This window comes from Engystomops pustulosus, chromosome 7, assembly GCF_040894005.1.
Source record: "Engystomops pustulosus chromosome 7, aEngPut4.maternal, whole genome shotgun sequence".
Classification (NCBI taxonomy): domain Eukaryota; kingdom Metazoa; phylum Chordata; class Amphibia; order Anura; family Leptodactylidae; genus Engystomops; species Engystomops pustulosus.
Genome location: NC_092417.1, coordinates 68,132,757 through 68,148,449, shown reverse-complemented (window position 1 = coordinate 68,148,449; position 15,693 = coordinate 68,132,757). Strand labels below are relative to the sequence as shown.

General features: G+C 38.8%; 1 protein-coding gene across 1 annotated transcript in view; it reads right to left on the bottom strand.

Moving 5' to 3' along the window:
• The window catches only part of GSC (goosecoid homeobox), a 136,520-nt gene that overhangs the window by 84,331 nt on the left and 36,496 nt on the right, over nt 1–15,693 (bottom strand). The window lies entirely within an intron of this gene.

Here is a 15,693-nt window from a genome sequence, read left to right as displayed (position 1 = left end):
TGAACCAAATGAGCAACTCAGGGCAGATGAAAATCAGAGTCAGAAAACTACAATATGGGACGCAAATAATAAAGGCGTGACAGCTCTGACTCTATCCGGACATTGATTGAAATATCCAGCTGCACCCTCTCTCCTTTCCTCCCAACAATAAAACTTTGTTGTACTCAGGAATGTCCCTGTTCTTTGAATCTGCAGATATTTTATTTTATTTTCCAGGGCAGCCATTTAAGTTTCTGAAAAAGGTAACTGGGACTATAGTCAGCCATTTTCATGGTTAACTTAAATATTAGTGCCATAGGTTTTCCAATTATTACTGCATTATACATGCTTATATAATAGTGCTACTACCTATATACAGTGTAGAAAACTTTTATCATGCTTTGCTTAATGCACAGCACATACACATAAACATGCAGCGTGTACACATTATACACATTGTACACATTATATACACTATTAAAGCATATACATAAAACACACCTACAGAATACACAGCATATACTTACACATACAGCAGATTCACAGCATATATACACACATACAGCAGATACATAAACATACACACCATTAACACGGCATATATTCATATCCTTAAATTTATACACTTATACAACAAATATATTCTCACTGTCAGGCAGTCTTCTTATCTTGAGACCCAGTAGCTTCTGACCACATGGGGAAGTTGATGGCAGGAATTAGAGATGAGATCTTATAAATCCTGCTCTTCTGTTTTCCCCTTGAAGTATCTAAATGATCTACTACGGTATGGTGTGGGAGGAGATGTAGGAATGACTGCCACTAGGTCTTATTTTCAGCGGGTGTCTTATTTTTTGGGAAACAGAGTAGTTACATGATGTCAGGGTTCGGGATCAATGGATCCTCTGGTCCACCATGGGAGGTGGTACTAGCCGACACCTGGGACCAGAATCTAAGTGGCACCTGGTCTTCACCAGAGCCCGCCGCAAAACGGGATGGTCTTGCTGCGGCAGGGTGCCAGCAGGTTGTTCCACAGGTGCAACTAGCCCACGGTGGCAGCCGAGTTCGTGGTACCTTAGCATGAGACAGTCTTGTGGTCAGGTCCAGGCACTGGGTCAGTGCAGGCAGCAGAGATGCAAGGTCAAGTCCAATCCGGGGTCAGCAACGGGATGTCCAGGCAGATGGGAACGGGAACACAAGAACAGACAGGAACACACAGGAGCACGGGAACAACAACGCAGGAACACAAGAACAGGAACGCAGGAAAACACAGGAGCATGGGAACAGGAACACGGGAACTCAGGAGCAGGAACACACAGCAACGCGGGAATATCGCAAGAGAGTTTTCTCTAAGGTGTAGGCACATAGATCCGGCAGGGAGTATAGGAAGAGACAGGCTTAAAGGGGTTTTCCCATTTCAGCAAATTAATGTTATTATATGTATTATAAAAAGTTATGCAACTTTACAATATACTTTCTGTATCAATTTCTCATGGTTTTCTAGATCTCTGCTTGCTGTCATTCTATAGAAAACTTCTATGTTTACTTTGAGTGGACAGAAATCTGACCATGGTCACACAGCTGCACAGATCGTTAGTATCACAGAGAGTAATCAGAGCCGGGTGTTATAACGAGCCGCGCACCTGTGTGAACATGGTCTGATTTCTGTCCACTCAAAGTAACCATAGAAGTTTTCTATAGAATGACAGCAAGCAAAGATCTAGAAAACCATGAGGAATTGATACAGAAAGTACATTGGAAAGTTGTATAACTTTTTCCCAGCGTCAGCATGGGTTTATGAGAGATCGGTCCTGTCAGACTAATCTGATTGGTTTCTACGAGGAGGTAAGTTTAAGACTGAATCTGGGGGACGCTGTGGATGTTGTATATCTGGACTTTTCAAAGGCATTTGACACCGTGCCGCATAAAAGGTTGGTATGTAAAATGAGACTGCTGGGAATAGGAGAAAATCTGTGTATTTGGGTAAGTAATTGGCTTAGTAATAGAAAACAGAGGGTCGTCATTAAAGGAAACCTACCATTTAGAATGGCAGGGGTAAGCTGTAAGTACCGAGCACCAGCTCAGGGTGAGCTGGTGCCGGTACTTACTTTCGTTAGTGTTATAAACCGCGGTATCGCGGTTTTAACACTTTTTAAACTCTAGACCAGAACAGGCTTCGGTGCTGCGTGCGCACGATCGTGCGGACGCCTACCTATAAAAAAAGGAGATAAGGAGATGTTGCGCGCACGGTCGTGCGCAGCGCCGAAGCCTCTCCTGCTCTAAAGTTTAAAAAGTGTTAAAACCGCGATACCGCGGTTTATAACACTAACGAAAGTAAGTACCGGCATCAGCTCACCCTGAGCTGGTGCTCGGTACTTACAGCTTACCCCTGCCATTCAAAATGGTAGGTTTCCTTTAATGACACATTCTCAGATTGTGTTGACGTTACCAGTGGAGTGCCACAGGGGTCAGTATTTGGGCCACTTCTTTTTAATATTTTTATTAATGACCTTGCAGTGGGTTTACACAGTCAAGTTTCAATATTTGCAGATGATACTAAGCTGTGTAAAGTAATAAATACTGAGGTCGATAGTTTAGCATTACAGAGGGATTTGTGGAAGCTTGAGAAGTGGGCAGAGAAATGGTTGATGAGGTGGTTTAATGTAGATAAATGTAAAGTTATGCACTTGGGCCATGGAAACAAAAAGTATAATTATGTTCTAAACAGTCAATTACTTTAAAACTGGAGCCGAAAAGGACTTGGGGGTATTGGTGGATGGTAAACTTAATTTTAGTGACCAGAGCCAGGTGGCTGCTGCTAAAGCAAATAAAATTATGGGATATATCAAGAGAGGAATAGATTTTCATGATAAAGACATAGTTTTGCCTTTATACAAATCCCTGGTCAGACCACACATGGAATAATGTGTACAGTTTTGGGCACCAGTGTATAAAAAGGACATAGTAGAGCTGGAACGGGTGCAGAGGAGAGCAACCAAGATTATTAGGGGAATGGGGGATTAGAATACAATGACAGATTACAGAATTTGGGATTATTCAGTTTAGAAAAAAGACGACTGAGGGGAGACCTCATTACAATGTACAAATACCTGAACGGACAGTACAAGGATCTCTCCAAAGATCTTTTTATACCTAGACCTGTGACCAGGACTGGGGTTATCCTCTGCGCCTAGAGGAGAGGCGATTTTACCATCAACATAGACAAAGGTTCTTTACTGTAAAAGCAGTGAGACTGTGGAACTCTCTGCCGCAGGAGGTTGTTATGGCGGACTCTATGTACATGTTCAAGAGAGGCCTGGATGCCTTTCTGGAGAGAAAAAATATCACGGGTTATGGGGATAAAACATTTATTTAATTCTTAAAGGTTGGACTTGATGGACTTGTGTCTTTTTCCAGCCTTATATACTATGATACTATGATACCCCTTTAAGTAATTTTCTGAAAATGGCCAGCGCCAATTAACGGCACGCTGGCCCTTTTAAATTTCATGAAGGCGTCACGCGCGCCCAAGGAGGAGGGGGCGCGCACCGCGCTGCAGGAGCGAGCGGAGAGGGGCACGGGAGCACCCATGACACATAATAGCCCACATCTATGCTATCAGGAAAGTCCAGTCTTCCTCATAACATGTGATCATTTTCTAGAATCCACTTTCTTATTCAGTATCTTAGATCCCTTATTTTTAATGTCTGTTTTTCCATAAACCTATTTTTTTCACAGATTTTAGGTAACTTTTCCCAAAAATGTATTCTGCCAAATTACGAACCCACAATATGTGAGATTATGATTTACAAAAATTTTATAGCCAAAATTACTGTATAATGTCCCATTTGAAAAAATACTTCTGCTTTCCTTTAATAGCTGACCTAAACCAGACATGAACCAGGGTCTTCAGGGATACAAGACTAGCAGCTTATCCAGCAGTACAAGCAGTGCATCCTCAGTATTCATCTAAAATGGACATGGAATTGGCCATTTGATTTCCACTGAGGCATCGAGGGTGCGTTATTTCTTGCTCCAAATGCTTGGAGGTTTCTGCTACTTCTCAAATAGATGGAGCCAAATTAAGTTTGACAGCTCTTGTGGCTTTGTGTCCTACTCATATAACGAGGTGAGCCCTTCCTGTAGAGTTACACTGACATCGAGTTCACAATAATACTCAATACATCTGTTTGACCATCCATTCATTATCTACTTTATGCACTTTTCAGTATGCCAGCCCAATGGAGGCCAAAAGGACAATCTATTGCAGGGTCATCAGGGTTTACTTCCTGCATACATGTTGTGTTTACCACAACATGTTGTAAAGTGGGCTTTAGTCTTGTGGTCATGTCAGGTTAGCTTACAATTAATAAGTAGGAGGGGCTTATTAAGGCATGTTGCAAGTATCTGTACATGTACATGTATAAAGGTGGTGGCACAAACAGAAGTTTGCTCTAGCTGAATGAGTCCTTCTTCAAAGTACATTCTATGTACAGTCTTCAGTAGAAGGGACTATTTATTTCAAGAGGCTGCAGGGACCCTAATGGATGTCTGATGTGTTGCTTCCAACACTAAAGTAATTGTATAGAGTGAATAGTTTTAACTAATTTAGCGAACAGAGAAAAAAATCTCTGAAATCCATTTTCCTGAAACTCGAAAAACCTTTTGTGGTGTGGCCACTTAGTTCCCCCTGTACATCATAATAATCCTTCAACCACCCCCCAATTATAAAAGAATAGTAAATGACCTCTAATTGGTCTCCTGCTTTAATACCCCACACACGATATATTCATCCCCATAAAATAGTATCTCATCCTTCAACTATCCTCCATGTTGTATAATGCCCTATTAGAGCCCCCTCCCTCTCCAGTGGTACCCCACGTTATATAAAGAGTCTTCATTGTCTTTTAGTGCCAAATAAGTCCCCTTCAGTTCCCACTCACATCAGGTTAATGCTCCTCCAGTGGCTTTCACACTATATAATGCCCCTTCCCCTATATAAGTGCCACTCTCTCCCCTTTATAATGTCTTTTTAGTCAGGGGCCCCACATATGGTATAATGTCCTTTTACTGCCCCACAGACACACAACATGTACTACAAATCTCATGCCATAATATTTTTTATGTAGCAGCTAGTCCCAGTTTCCATGCCCAGGTTTCCTCCACCCTCCATAGTCTCCATCTTCGTACAGAAGACGCAGTGACATTACTACAGTCCTGAGTTAACGGTGAAGCAAGGACCTGAAAGATCCCTGTTTTACCACCATACTTAATGGCCCAATATACCAACAGCAATGGAACTGTTTAATCTTTAACCAACATAACCAGTGTATGTTCATAAAGGGGTTGTACAGGAATAAAAAAAAATTATAAAAATAATAATACAGATGCTGCGTAGTCCATCTGTTGAATCTGTTTGTATACAGAGACCACTGGTGCTGTCACGACCACAGCCGTACCCTTGCTAATGCCTGAGTGTCACCAAAAGCCAGATGGAGAACCCCTTTAAAAAACAAACTTTACTATCTACACCCCTGTCTAGGCACAGAATGTCCAATCACTTATTGGCAGACTAAGTAAGACCTATTTATATAAAAATGCTATCTGCAAGTGTTTTAATTAAAACTAAGACTTACATTTTTCCTGAATTTTATTTCGATTACTTATTTGTGTAATAAACAATAAAAGCAGACAGGATTTACCGACGCTATGAAAAGCATTTGAAAAAAAAAAAATCGAAAAAAAGAACACTATCTTTAATTTTTTTTTTTTACTTTTTTTGTTTTTATTATTCACGTAATATTTTGATAAGAAGTACATTTTTGATGGATATATTTTTATTGCTGCAATTACCGCAATAAGGTGAATCTGAGTTTCCATGCACATATTCCTCGGATACTTAATCTGTTTGTCCAAGTGGAACAGAACCCGTTCTGCAAAAAGGGTCAAATGAATAATACCCTATAGAAATCCAGAATGCGCGCACGTATCCACTAATCTAGCAACACGTACTCCTTAGTAAAATGCAAATAGAAAGATTAATGGCCTCACTTTGACATCCAAGAACCTTTTGGATGCTTTTACTATAAAAACACTTTATAAATCATTTTTAGGGCGCAGGTATTCCACGACTACGATATAATCACATAAATTACAATAGAAAACTGACAATATTTCATGTAATTTAATGTTCTTTAAATAGCTATTAGTAGCTCTGTAAATCTGAGGGTCCTTACCAGCCACCGCATTGTTGTTCCACCATTTTATTCTGCGAAGACTTTTTCACCTTCAACTTTTTTATTTATTCTTTTTTTTTCATTTCTGATTTATGCATCAAAGAGTGGAATTTATTAAATAAGAACCACTCCCCTTTACATGAAATCCACCATAATTCAATGCATGTCTGCCTGGCAATGGCGCATATTTTAATAACTATAATAATTTACATTTAGTAAGTGCTGACAACATACATGGCTTGGTATAAAGGACTAGTAGACCTAATGAATCTGGGTCTGAAAAGCTAACACTCTAATGTTTTGGCACCTACAATGTAAGGAGAAGTAGAGGCAAGATATTGATAATCAACATTGCTCATATGATAGAATGAGACTGAGCAGCTCCCATGGCTAAGATGGGGCAATTTGCTATTGGGAAGTGGCAGCTTGTGCATGAATCATGTCCTTCTCCAGAGGAACTGAATTGTTAACACAGGGGATGAGGCTAAAGTTTTTGTGACAGGTGAAAATAAAACCAACCATGTGAAACAGGAGTCTCCCATTTCAAAGGCTCATAAGGAACAGTTTGTACATTAGGGAAGATGGCCATGGGAAGCCTGTGCAAAATAGAGGGAACATTGTAAGGAGACCATGAGGAGCAAGCAGTCCATGTGATAGAGAGGAATGGGCAGAAGTCTGTGTGATCAAGGGCATGGGAAACGGTCTGCTATAGAAAGGGGTGGCATGGGGTGTAATGTCTATGAGCAAAAGGATGCCACAGGGAGAAGTTTGAGTGAAAAGAATGCAACATTGGGAACAGTATTTTTAAGAGAGTGGGTTAGTAGCAGTCTGTCTGTGTAAGAATGAACATGGCATGGGGATGGTGCATGGGGAAGAATCTACAGAAATTAGTGGCATGGACCATTAGTATGGTTGAATTGAATACAGACGTAAAGAGGTACAGGCGGTCCCCTACTTAAGAATATCTGACTTATAGACGACCCCTAGTTACAAACAGACCTCTGGATGTTGGTAATTTACTGTACTTTAGCCCTAGGCTACAATGATCAGCTGTAATAGTTACAAAAGCTGTCTGCAAATAAGCTTTATTGTTAATCCTGGTTCTTAAGCAACCCAAAAGTTTTTAAATCCAATTGTCACAGAGACCAAAAATTTTTGGCTTTTTTTTTACAATTAAAAAATATACAGTTCCGACTTACATACAAATTCAACTTAAGAACAAACCTAAAGAACCTATCCTGCCTGTATTCCCAATGAGAATATAATAAATAATAAATTCACTTAGGTGAACCATCAATTCAGTGAATGCAGAGGTTGCCACACATGCATGGGTCTCTGTTCACTTCTTGGGCAGTTCCAAGAATAGCAAATGGGAATATCCTATTAATGACATAGATCACCTGTTAGGGTGAGTATTGGGACTTTCCTTGTCAGGGCAGGAGTTATATGGGGTGATAGGGTACAGTTTGCTAGCTAGGGTGCCATAGGTTTTTTCTTCCATGCACCCTTGTACCTGAACAACTGCAATGACCCCATCTGCCAACCTACTCCGTGTAGCTGGTGAGATCAAACCATTTTATATCCTTATGCAAGGTTTTTCTTGACTTTTGTGGTGTTGCTAAGATTTGTCCAGTTATTAGCCTCTATTGCGGCTTTTAATAAAACTTATGTTTATGTAAATATCTATTACCACACAAGGAGCAAGGGCAAAAGCACAGTAAAAATGTAACAAAAACAACTTTGTGATTCTTACAGAACATTTAAGGTATATGGCCATTCAATGACAATTGAATGTAGCTTATTAAAGTATTTTGTTGTAATATCTATATTCACCCGCTGATGTATTGTACTGTGCAATTTATCAATAAAAATACATATTAATCATATTAATTGTAATTATTTGTATTATTTTTTTACAGATATCAATAGTCCCTTTCTGGATCAATTATCCACAAATTTGGTAATTTTTTTGTTTAAATACGGCGATTTTTCCGAATCCGAATTCCAAAAGCGCCACAATCCGATCGCGTGCACCAAAAACCTGGGGCAATTCAGGGAAAAACTAATATTCGGGAAACACGTCAGAAAATCATGATTCGGTAAATGACCCCCATTGTTTTGTGTTTTCCAACAGCTACCCTCATGTTGTTAGCTCTACATAGCTTGCCTTGGACCTTCATTTTTGGACCACATTATAACTAAATGGGTATTCCAAATATTTATTGTCATTATTTAACATTGCTTACACTATCTCATAAGTAAGTTTTGCATTGTGTCAAAAAAAATTTTGTTCTCCTTATCCATTTCTCAACTGCTGTAAAATGTGACAGTGGAGGTCTCAGGACCTTCCAGTGGTCTACCTATCATCTATCTAACTATCCTGAAGTCTATTTATTTGTCTAATATCTGTTTAGTAATATATCTATCTATCATCTATAATTTTCAGTTATAGCTGTTGACATGTATATTTTCTGATCCAGATTTAACCCACACTTTTTTTTATTTTATTTTATGTGCTCTATGCTGAAGTGTTAAAATAAAACACACAATCTAATATAGGCGGAAAATATCTGCTGTCAAAATGGATTCAATTAGGAAAGGTTGTGGGTTCACGTCCTTAGACAATTTGGCTTTAAGACGTTATGTGGTTTATACGATTTCAGGGGAATCAGTCTGAAAACCTGTCCAATTACCAGGTAAAATATAGATCTTTCTGTTGTTCGCACTTTACTTAATCTTCTTTTTTTCCCCTCTTTTTTCCTTTGCTCCTTTGGGTCGGGTGATCGGCCTTTAAATGGGACCACTTTACAAATCATAAACAATCATTCGTGTTTTTCTTGATGGAGTATATGGACTATGGGTTGCGTGACATGCAATTAAAATGACTTCAGCGCAGAATTTCCCATACAGCTTTTCCAATGCACTTCATTAAATCAGATTGCCTGCTGCATATATTGCTGAACTTTGCTGAATTGTTCTAAATTATGTGGTGATGTTGTGATGTGGCCAGGGCTCTGCTTTGGGCTGGGAATAGACCACCGAACTCTAGTCACAGGGGACCAGGCCTGGGATTTTCCTTTTTTTTAAACTTTTTTGAAAGTCAAGACTTCAGAAGTAAAAAGGTAATAGACTAATCCAGACCAAATGTAGCACATCTCGGGTCTGCTGCTCTGACTTTACTCTTTAGGAATGGTCTACTGTATTTGGCTACAAATGTGTTTTATGGCACTAACTATTCATCATCATGAGCTGGGATTACTGAGTTTATTAGTTAAGCAGCGGTTTATTTCTAGAGGGTGCTAAATTTAAGGCTGGGTCATGTGGAGTCTGCAGACAAATGTGCACATTCAGGCAAAAATATAGGACCATTTCATTTCACGCCGTTGGAGTTGTAGCAACTTTGTCATATCATAATGACTTCAAACAATTGTCATAGGTGTGTGTACCCCTTTAAAATTAAAGGGGTTTATCACTGATTTTTAGTCAGCCATGCCAGTGCTGAAAAAGCAATTAGTAGGGTGCTTGCCACAGCACTGACTTTTTCTTTTAGTGTTGTTTGGATGTCTAAGACCTCTTCAATCCATAAGTTACAGCTATCCTAGTGATGACATCATTTATATTTGTGGAACTGCAGGGTTCACTGCTAAATACCCCCAAATCAATTGTTTCTATATATTAGCTACTAATACTTACTACGTATAATAGTAATAATAATTATACTAGTGGGCTCATATGTAAAGATGGTTGGAAAAACAATGCAAACTGCACTATGGGGGTCATTTATCTTTATTTTTCTGCCTGTTTTTTAATTTTTTGGCGCATTGCAATTTTTGCGCCTTTTTGGGGACATTTGTTTTCCGTGAGTAAGACACATTTATCCTCTACTCCAGATGTGCTAAATGTCACAAATGACATTTATCATTTCAAATTGTCTAATATTTGCAAAAATTTTTGGCACCAAAAACTCCAGACGAAACCATACTTAAGGAAAACTTAGAAAATGGAAAGAAATGTGAACTTTTTGCGACATTTGTAAGAAATATCTCAAAAAGATATGTGCAGCCCCCCCCCCTGCACTGCTTTTTTTGGTGCACCTTTAACATGGAGCATGCAACATACTTGCCTGACTCTGCATGATAAATGTGGCGCACAGTCCGACTGAGAACCAGAACACCCTTTTGAGTGAAGAAATTTGTGTTGCATGGAGACTAGTGCAGCCACGACTAAAAATGGTCGTGTGCGACACATATACTTCTTAAATACACGTGCAGGCAGTTTTCACTAGAAATAATGTGCACAGTTTGACAGAAAACTAGTGCAAGGACCTTAGTAAATGTGCCACACAGCACAAAAATAGCCCAACATAAACCCTATCACCGCATTGTACTAGGATATAATGAACCTTTGATAGTTCATCTTGAGATATTACTGAAACATATCATAAAAATTGACCATAGCCACATGAAATTGCCTTTAAAATCATCATCTACCCAAAATATGTGTCCCATTATTTTGCGCCCAACACTTAAAACGCAATAATATGGATTTATGTGTACTGTATGTGGAGGCCATTTTGCCAAATCTTGTTTCTATTTCTTTAATTTTAGAATGGAGTCTCCTTTAAGTGTCTACAAGTTATACTTAACTTACTTAAAAAATAAGTTCCTGATATTCCTGAAACTGAAACTCAATAAACTCAAAGCATCTGTAGAATGTTCTATGACTGTGTGCAAACAAATTATCTCATTAGTCCACATGCATCGGCATTTCTACTCCACGCACTGTACAATCTGCTATAAAAGCAGCTATAAAGGAACAGAACTAAGCGCTGTCCCAGCGATGCACAGCGGGATGTAATTTAAGTTCCAAACGTGCAAATTTTATTTGTACAACCTTACAAAATAGTAAGGAGTCGGTGATTGTGTCTCATGAACCGCCCTCTTTGCTCCACTGCACAAATGTTTTTCTGACCCATGTTTGCCACTTTTAATTAGGATAACGCAACCTTAAATTGTTCTATTCAAGAAAAGTTTATTAAAAAAATAAAGACATGAAAGAGCAAAGTGTACAAAGAAGAAGAAAATCCTGTTATAATTATACTGGGAAAGGTTAGAAAAATAACAATCATCTGCAGCAGAAATATTATCCTAAAAGCTGGGGAATTAATTAAGGTTTTTGCCGGATAACTGATGGATTCTGGGATGTGTACAGACAAAAATCTTTGCGATGAACAGTACAATCCAAATTATCTGCTTATTCATATCCCGGAACTCAGGAAGATATTAATGAGCCATTCCTTTACCTCAAAAGTAGAATATTTCCATGTACAGTGCTGTACTATGTATCATGGGGATTGGTGCATTTCATTTTACTCTCTCTCAGAATTTTAAATAATTGACAAAAAATCTGAAAATAGCTATTTCTTACCATACCACAAGCAGTTCAGCTGGAATCAAGGACTACCCTGTTTTGAATTGTGGTGTTCCATTAAAAAAGTTGATAATGTTGCCTTTTTAGCTGACTTAAGGGTGAATTATTTGTACAGCTCTGCGGATGCTGCTGCTGCCATTTTGGGATTCAGGGCAGAGTGGTGTGCATACAGGTGGTCCCTGGGTCCCATACAAGATAGGTTCTTAAAGGGGTATTCTCATCTGGGGATTCACATTCACTTTCATTAATCTGCCATATATAAACATTTCTTCAATTAGATGTTATTAAAAAAATGTTCCTGTGTGAAGATAATTTCTCATAAATGTAGTCATGTTGTCCCTTCGAAACAAGATGGCTTCCTTGGATACAGCCGCCTCTGCATGAGAGATTGCACAAATAAACTAAAAGGTTTTGTATATGAAATGCCCGAGGAGTTACTGCAAGTCCCACAGCCGTCCTGTGGTAATGATCGCTGAAATCATGTGGCCAGGCAGGACTCTGTAGCGCATGTCTGGCCACTGCTGCCAGAGTGTGAGGTGGTCGTAACCGAGGAAGCTATCTGGTTTCTAAGGAAGATTAGTGGAATTGAATGTGAATGCCCAGAAGTGAATACCCCTTTAACCCCTTAACGCTGCCCTGTGTCACTATAAGTGGTTATAACTTCGAGGCGCTTTAACATATCCAAGTGATTTTGAAATTGTTTTCTCGTGACACATTGTACTTCATGTTAGTTACAAAATTTTGGTTGTATGTTTTGCATTTATTTATGAGAAAATCAGATATTTGGTGAAAATTTGGAAAAATTCTCAATTTTCGAAATTCAAAATGTTCTACTTTTTCCACACGAGTCATAACACCAGAAAACATAATAACTAACATTCACCAAATGTCTACTTTATACCTCCGTGGTTTTTTATACATACTATCATTTTTGTAGGATGCTGTGGGGCTTGAACGTTAGGTGCGATTTTTCACATTTTCATAAAAAAAGCAAAATCCTGCTATTGAGGGATCTGCTCAGGTTTGAAGTCACTTTGAGAGGCCTAAATAAAAGTAAAACCCCATAAATTACCCCATTATAGAAACTACACCCCTCAATGTACGCAAAACAACTTTTATGAAGTTTGTTAACCCTTTAATTGGTTTACAGGGGTTAAAACAAAATCGGATGCAATTTTGAAATTATTTTTTTTTTTACTAAATTAATGTGTTTTTCATAAAATGTACAAATTCTCAGTGGATAAAATACCAAAACGCTCCACAAAACTTGATACCCAATCTCTCCCGTGTATAGTAATACCCCATATGTGGTGGTAACCTGCTGTATGGGCACACGCCAGGGCATCGAAGGGAGCTGCGCCATTCAGAGCAAATTATGCATTGTCACTTTTTATTGGCTATGCAATCTTTATTTTTTTGGCAATTTGGACATATAAGGGCTTATTTTTTGCGACATGAGATGAACTTCGCAAATACCTCATTTTAGTGGGTCTGCAGCTTTTTGATGAGATTTTATTAACTCTTTAATGTATGGAGGAAAAGGAAATTGTCAATTTTGGGTTCTTTTTTTGTATATTTTGGGGGTCGTACACCATACACTAAAAATACTATTATATTTTTATTCGCTAGATCACTACGATTACGGTGATACCTCATTTATATAGTTTTTTATATATTTTACAGGAATAAAACAAATATAAAGAAAACCTAATTTGTTTTTGCATCACCATCTTTCCAGGATATAACTTTAATATTTTTTGTTGACAGTGCTAGTTTAGGGCTTATTTTTTACGTGTTGAGTTGTCCTTTTCAGTGGTACCATTTTGGTGCACATAACTTTTTTTTGATCACTTTTTGGAACATTTTTGTGAAGGGATTTTATGAAAATTTACATTTTTGGCGAGTTTTTCGCGTTTTGTTATTACGGCGTTCACCGTAAGGATCCAATAATGTTTCTGACTCATTGTACAGATTGTTACGGACGCGGTGATACCAAATATGTGGGGTACTTTGGAAATTTTCAGGTTTTTTCACTTTATTAGATGTGTATAGGGAATGTTTGTGTTTAGGGGGACTGTAACTTTATTTAATTAATTATTTTTATTCAAAAGTGTGTTATTAGTGTTTTTTTTACCTTTTTTCTTTACTTTTACAGGTTAGCTTGAACAAGTGATCCATTGATCACTTGTTCAAGCTATTCTTCACCTAATACAGTGTAATACAGATGCGCATGCTCAGATGCGCATGCTCAGTGTGTCACAGCCGGGTCCTGCCAGAAGGCAGGGACCCGGCTCCCGGCAGGAGGATCGCGCAGCCCCGGGCACCGGCAGTCCCGGGGCTGCGATCGGAGCAGCGGACCCCCCCGGTAAGCGCCGCGGGGGGGTCCGATTCCAGCTAAATGCCCCTGACACGCTGCGCGTGTTAGAGGCAGGTTATAGCCGACACCCGCAGCTTCTGGCGCCGGCTCCGTTCAGGAGCCGGCGCCAGAAGCTTGACGTACTATTACTGCATTTTGCGGGAACGCACCTCCCGCCATGCAGTAATAGTATGTCAAATGTCGGGAAGGGGTTAAGTTAAATATGTATGTAAGTCGGAACTGTATATTTTATATTTGTAGCTCCAGACAATTTTTTTTTTTGCCCATGTCTCAATAAGATTTTAATTTTTTTTTGCTGTCATGGGAGCCATGATTATCAATAAGACTTAATTGCAGAAGCCATATAGCTGTGATCATTGCAGCCTGGGACTAAAGTAAAGCATCCAGAGAGCTTCACCAGAAGTCACACTGGGCAGAGAGGTTCGTGTGCCAGTTTCATGAAGACCGGAGGACAGTCTTCATGAATGTGGCACACCCTGTGGGCACCCAAAATGCTTCAGTGGAGTGTAGCAGTTTTTTTCTGGTGCACTCAGTTTAACGGTTATACGGCACATTTATGTTGGTGGTAGCCGGTGCGAATACGCCCCCAAAATGCCCCTTTCTGTGCACAATATTGAGTTACCGACGTGCATAGACACAATACTTTTGGAAACACTTCATAAATACATGTGCAGCAAGTTTGCACGTCTTCATTACAACATGACTTTACTGTCCCTGCCATTGAATTATGATGATATGAATCTGTTATTCATGTACTCAACACAAAAATATCATTAAAATAGAGATGCAGTAAACGGGACATTAGAACCATGCGTTTATTGTACAGTAGTCAATGGATCATCACATAAAATTAATGTCAAAACCTTTAATGAAATATAGTATTTTCTTTTAGCAAAAACTTTCAGATGTGCTCCTAACTACCTTTCAACTATTGTGAATCAATATATTTTTAGTGAGCTACAGCCTGTCGTATGAGAGAAGGTGAGGTACGGAAGTCGAGGTGTTGCTGCTTAGTCAGTTCACATATTTGTGGGTACAATCCCAGCTGTCGACTTGTTTTCCTCACGTTCCAATGGAATCCATTGAACCACCTGTAATTGGGTAGCAATCAAGTCATTGTTAGTTTTGTACAGCGTCTACCAGCATCATTTCCGAGAACCTTCTACAGACTCCATCCAGGGAACGGCAGCATGAATATTGCATGGACCTGGATTTGCAGTGTGTTAACTACTGTTCTGCCACCTTAGAAGGTAACACGCTGCAAATCATAAGCTGAAATTTTTTTGTGCAAACGACGCCTGTGAGGAAAATTTCATATTTATTTCTGCGTTTGAATTTCTGTACAGAATATGGTCGCGGTTATAAACAAAACTGAATATACTAATAGTCTGGAAAGTAACAAGTATTGTTAATCTGTTAATGATTATTTGTAATTATTATTTGTAGTAGTATTCAACTTAGTAGTATGTATTTATTAATATTTATTTGAATTTATTTGTTCAATTTCATATATATATATATATATATATATATATACAGGCAGTCCCCGGGTTATATATAAGATAGGGTCTGTAGGTTTGTTCTTAAATTGAATTTGTATGTAAGTCGGAACTGTATATTTTATCATTGTAATCCCAGCCAGAACTTTTTTGGTCTCTGTGACAATTGGATTTT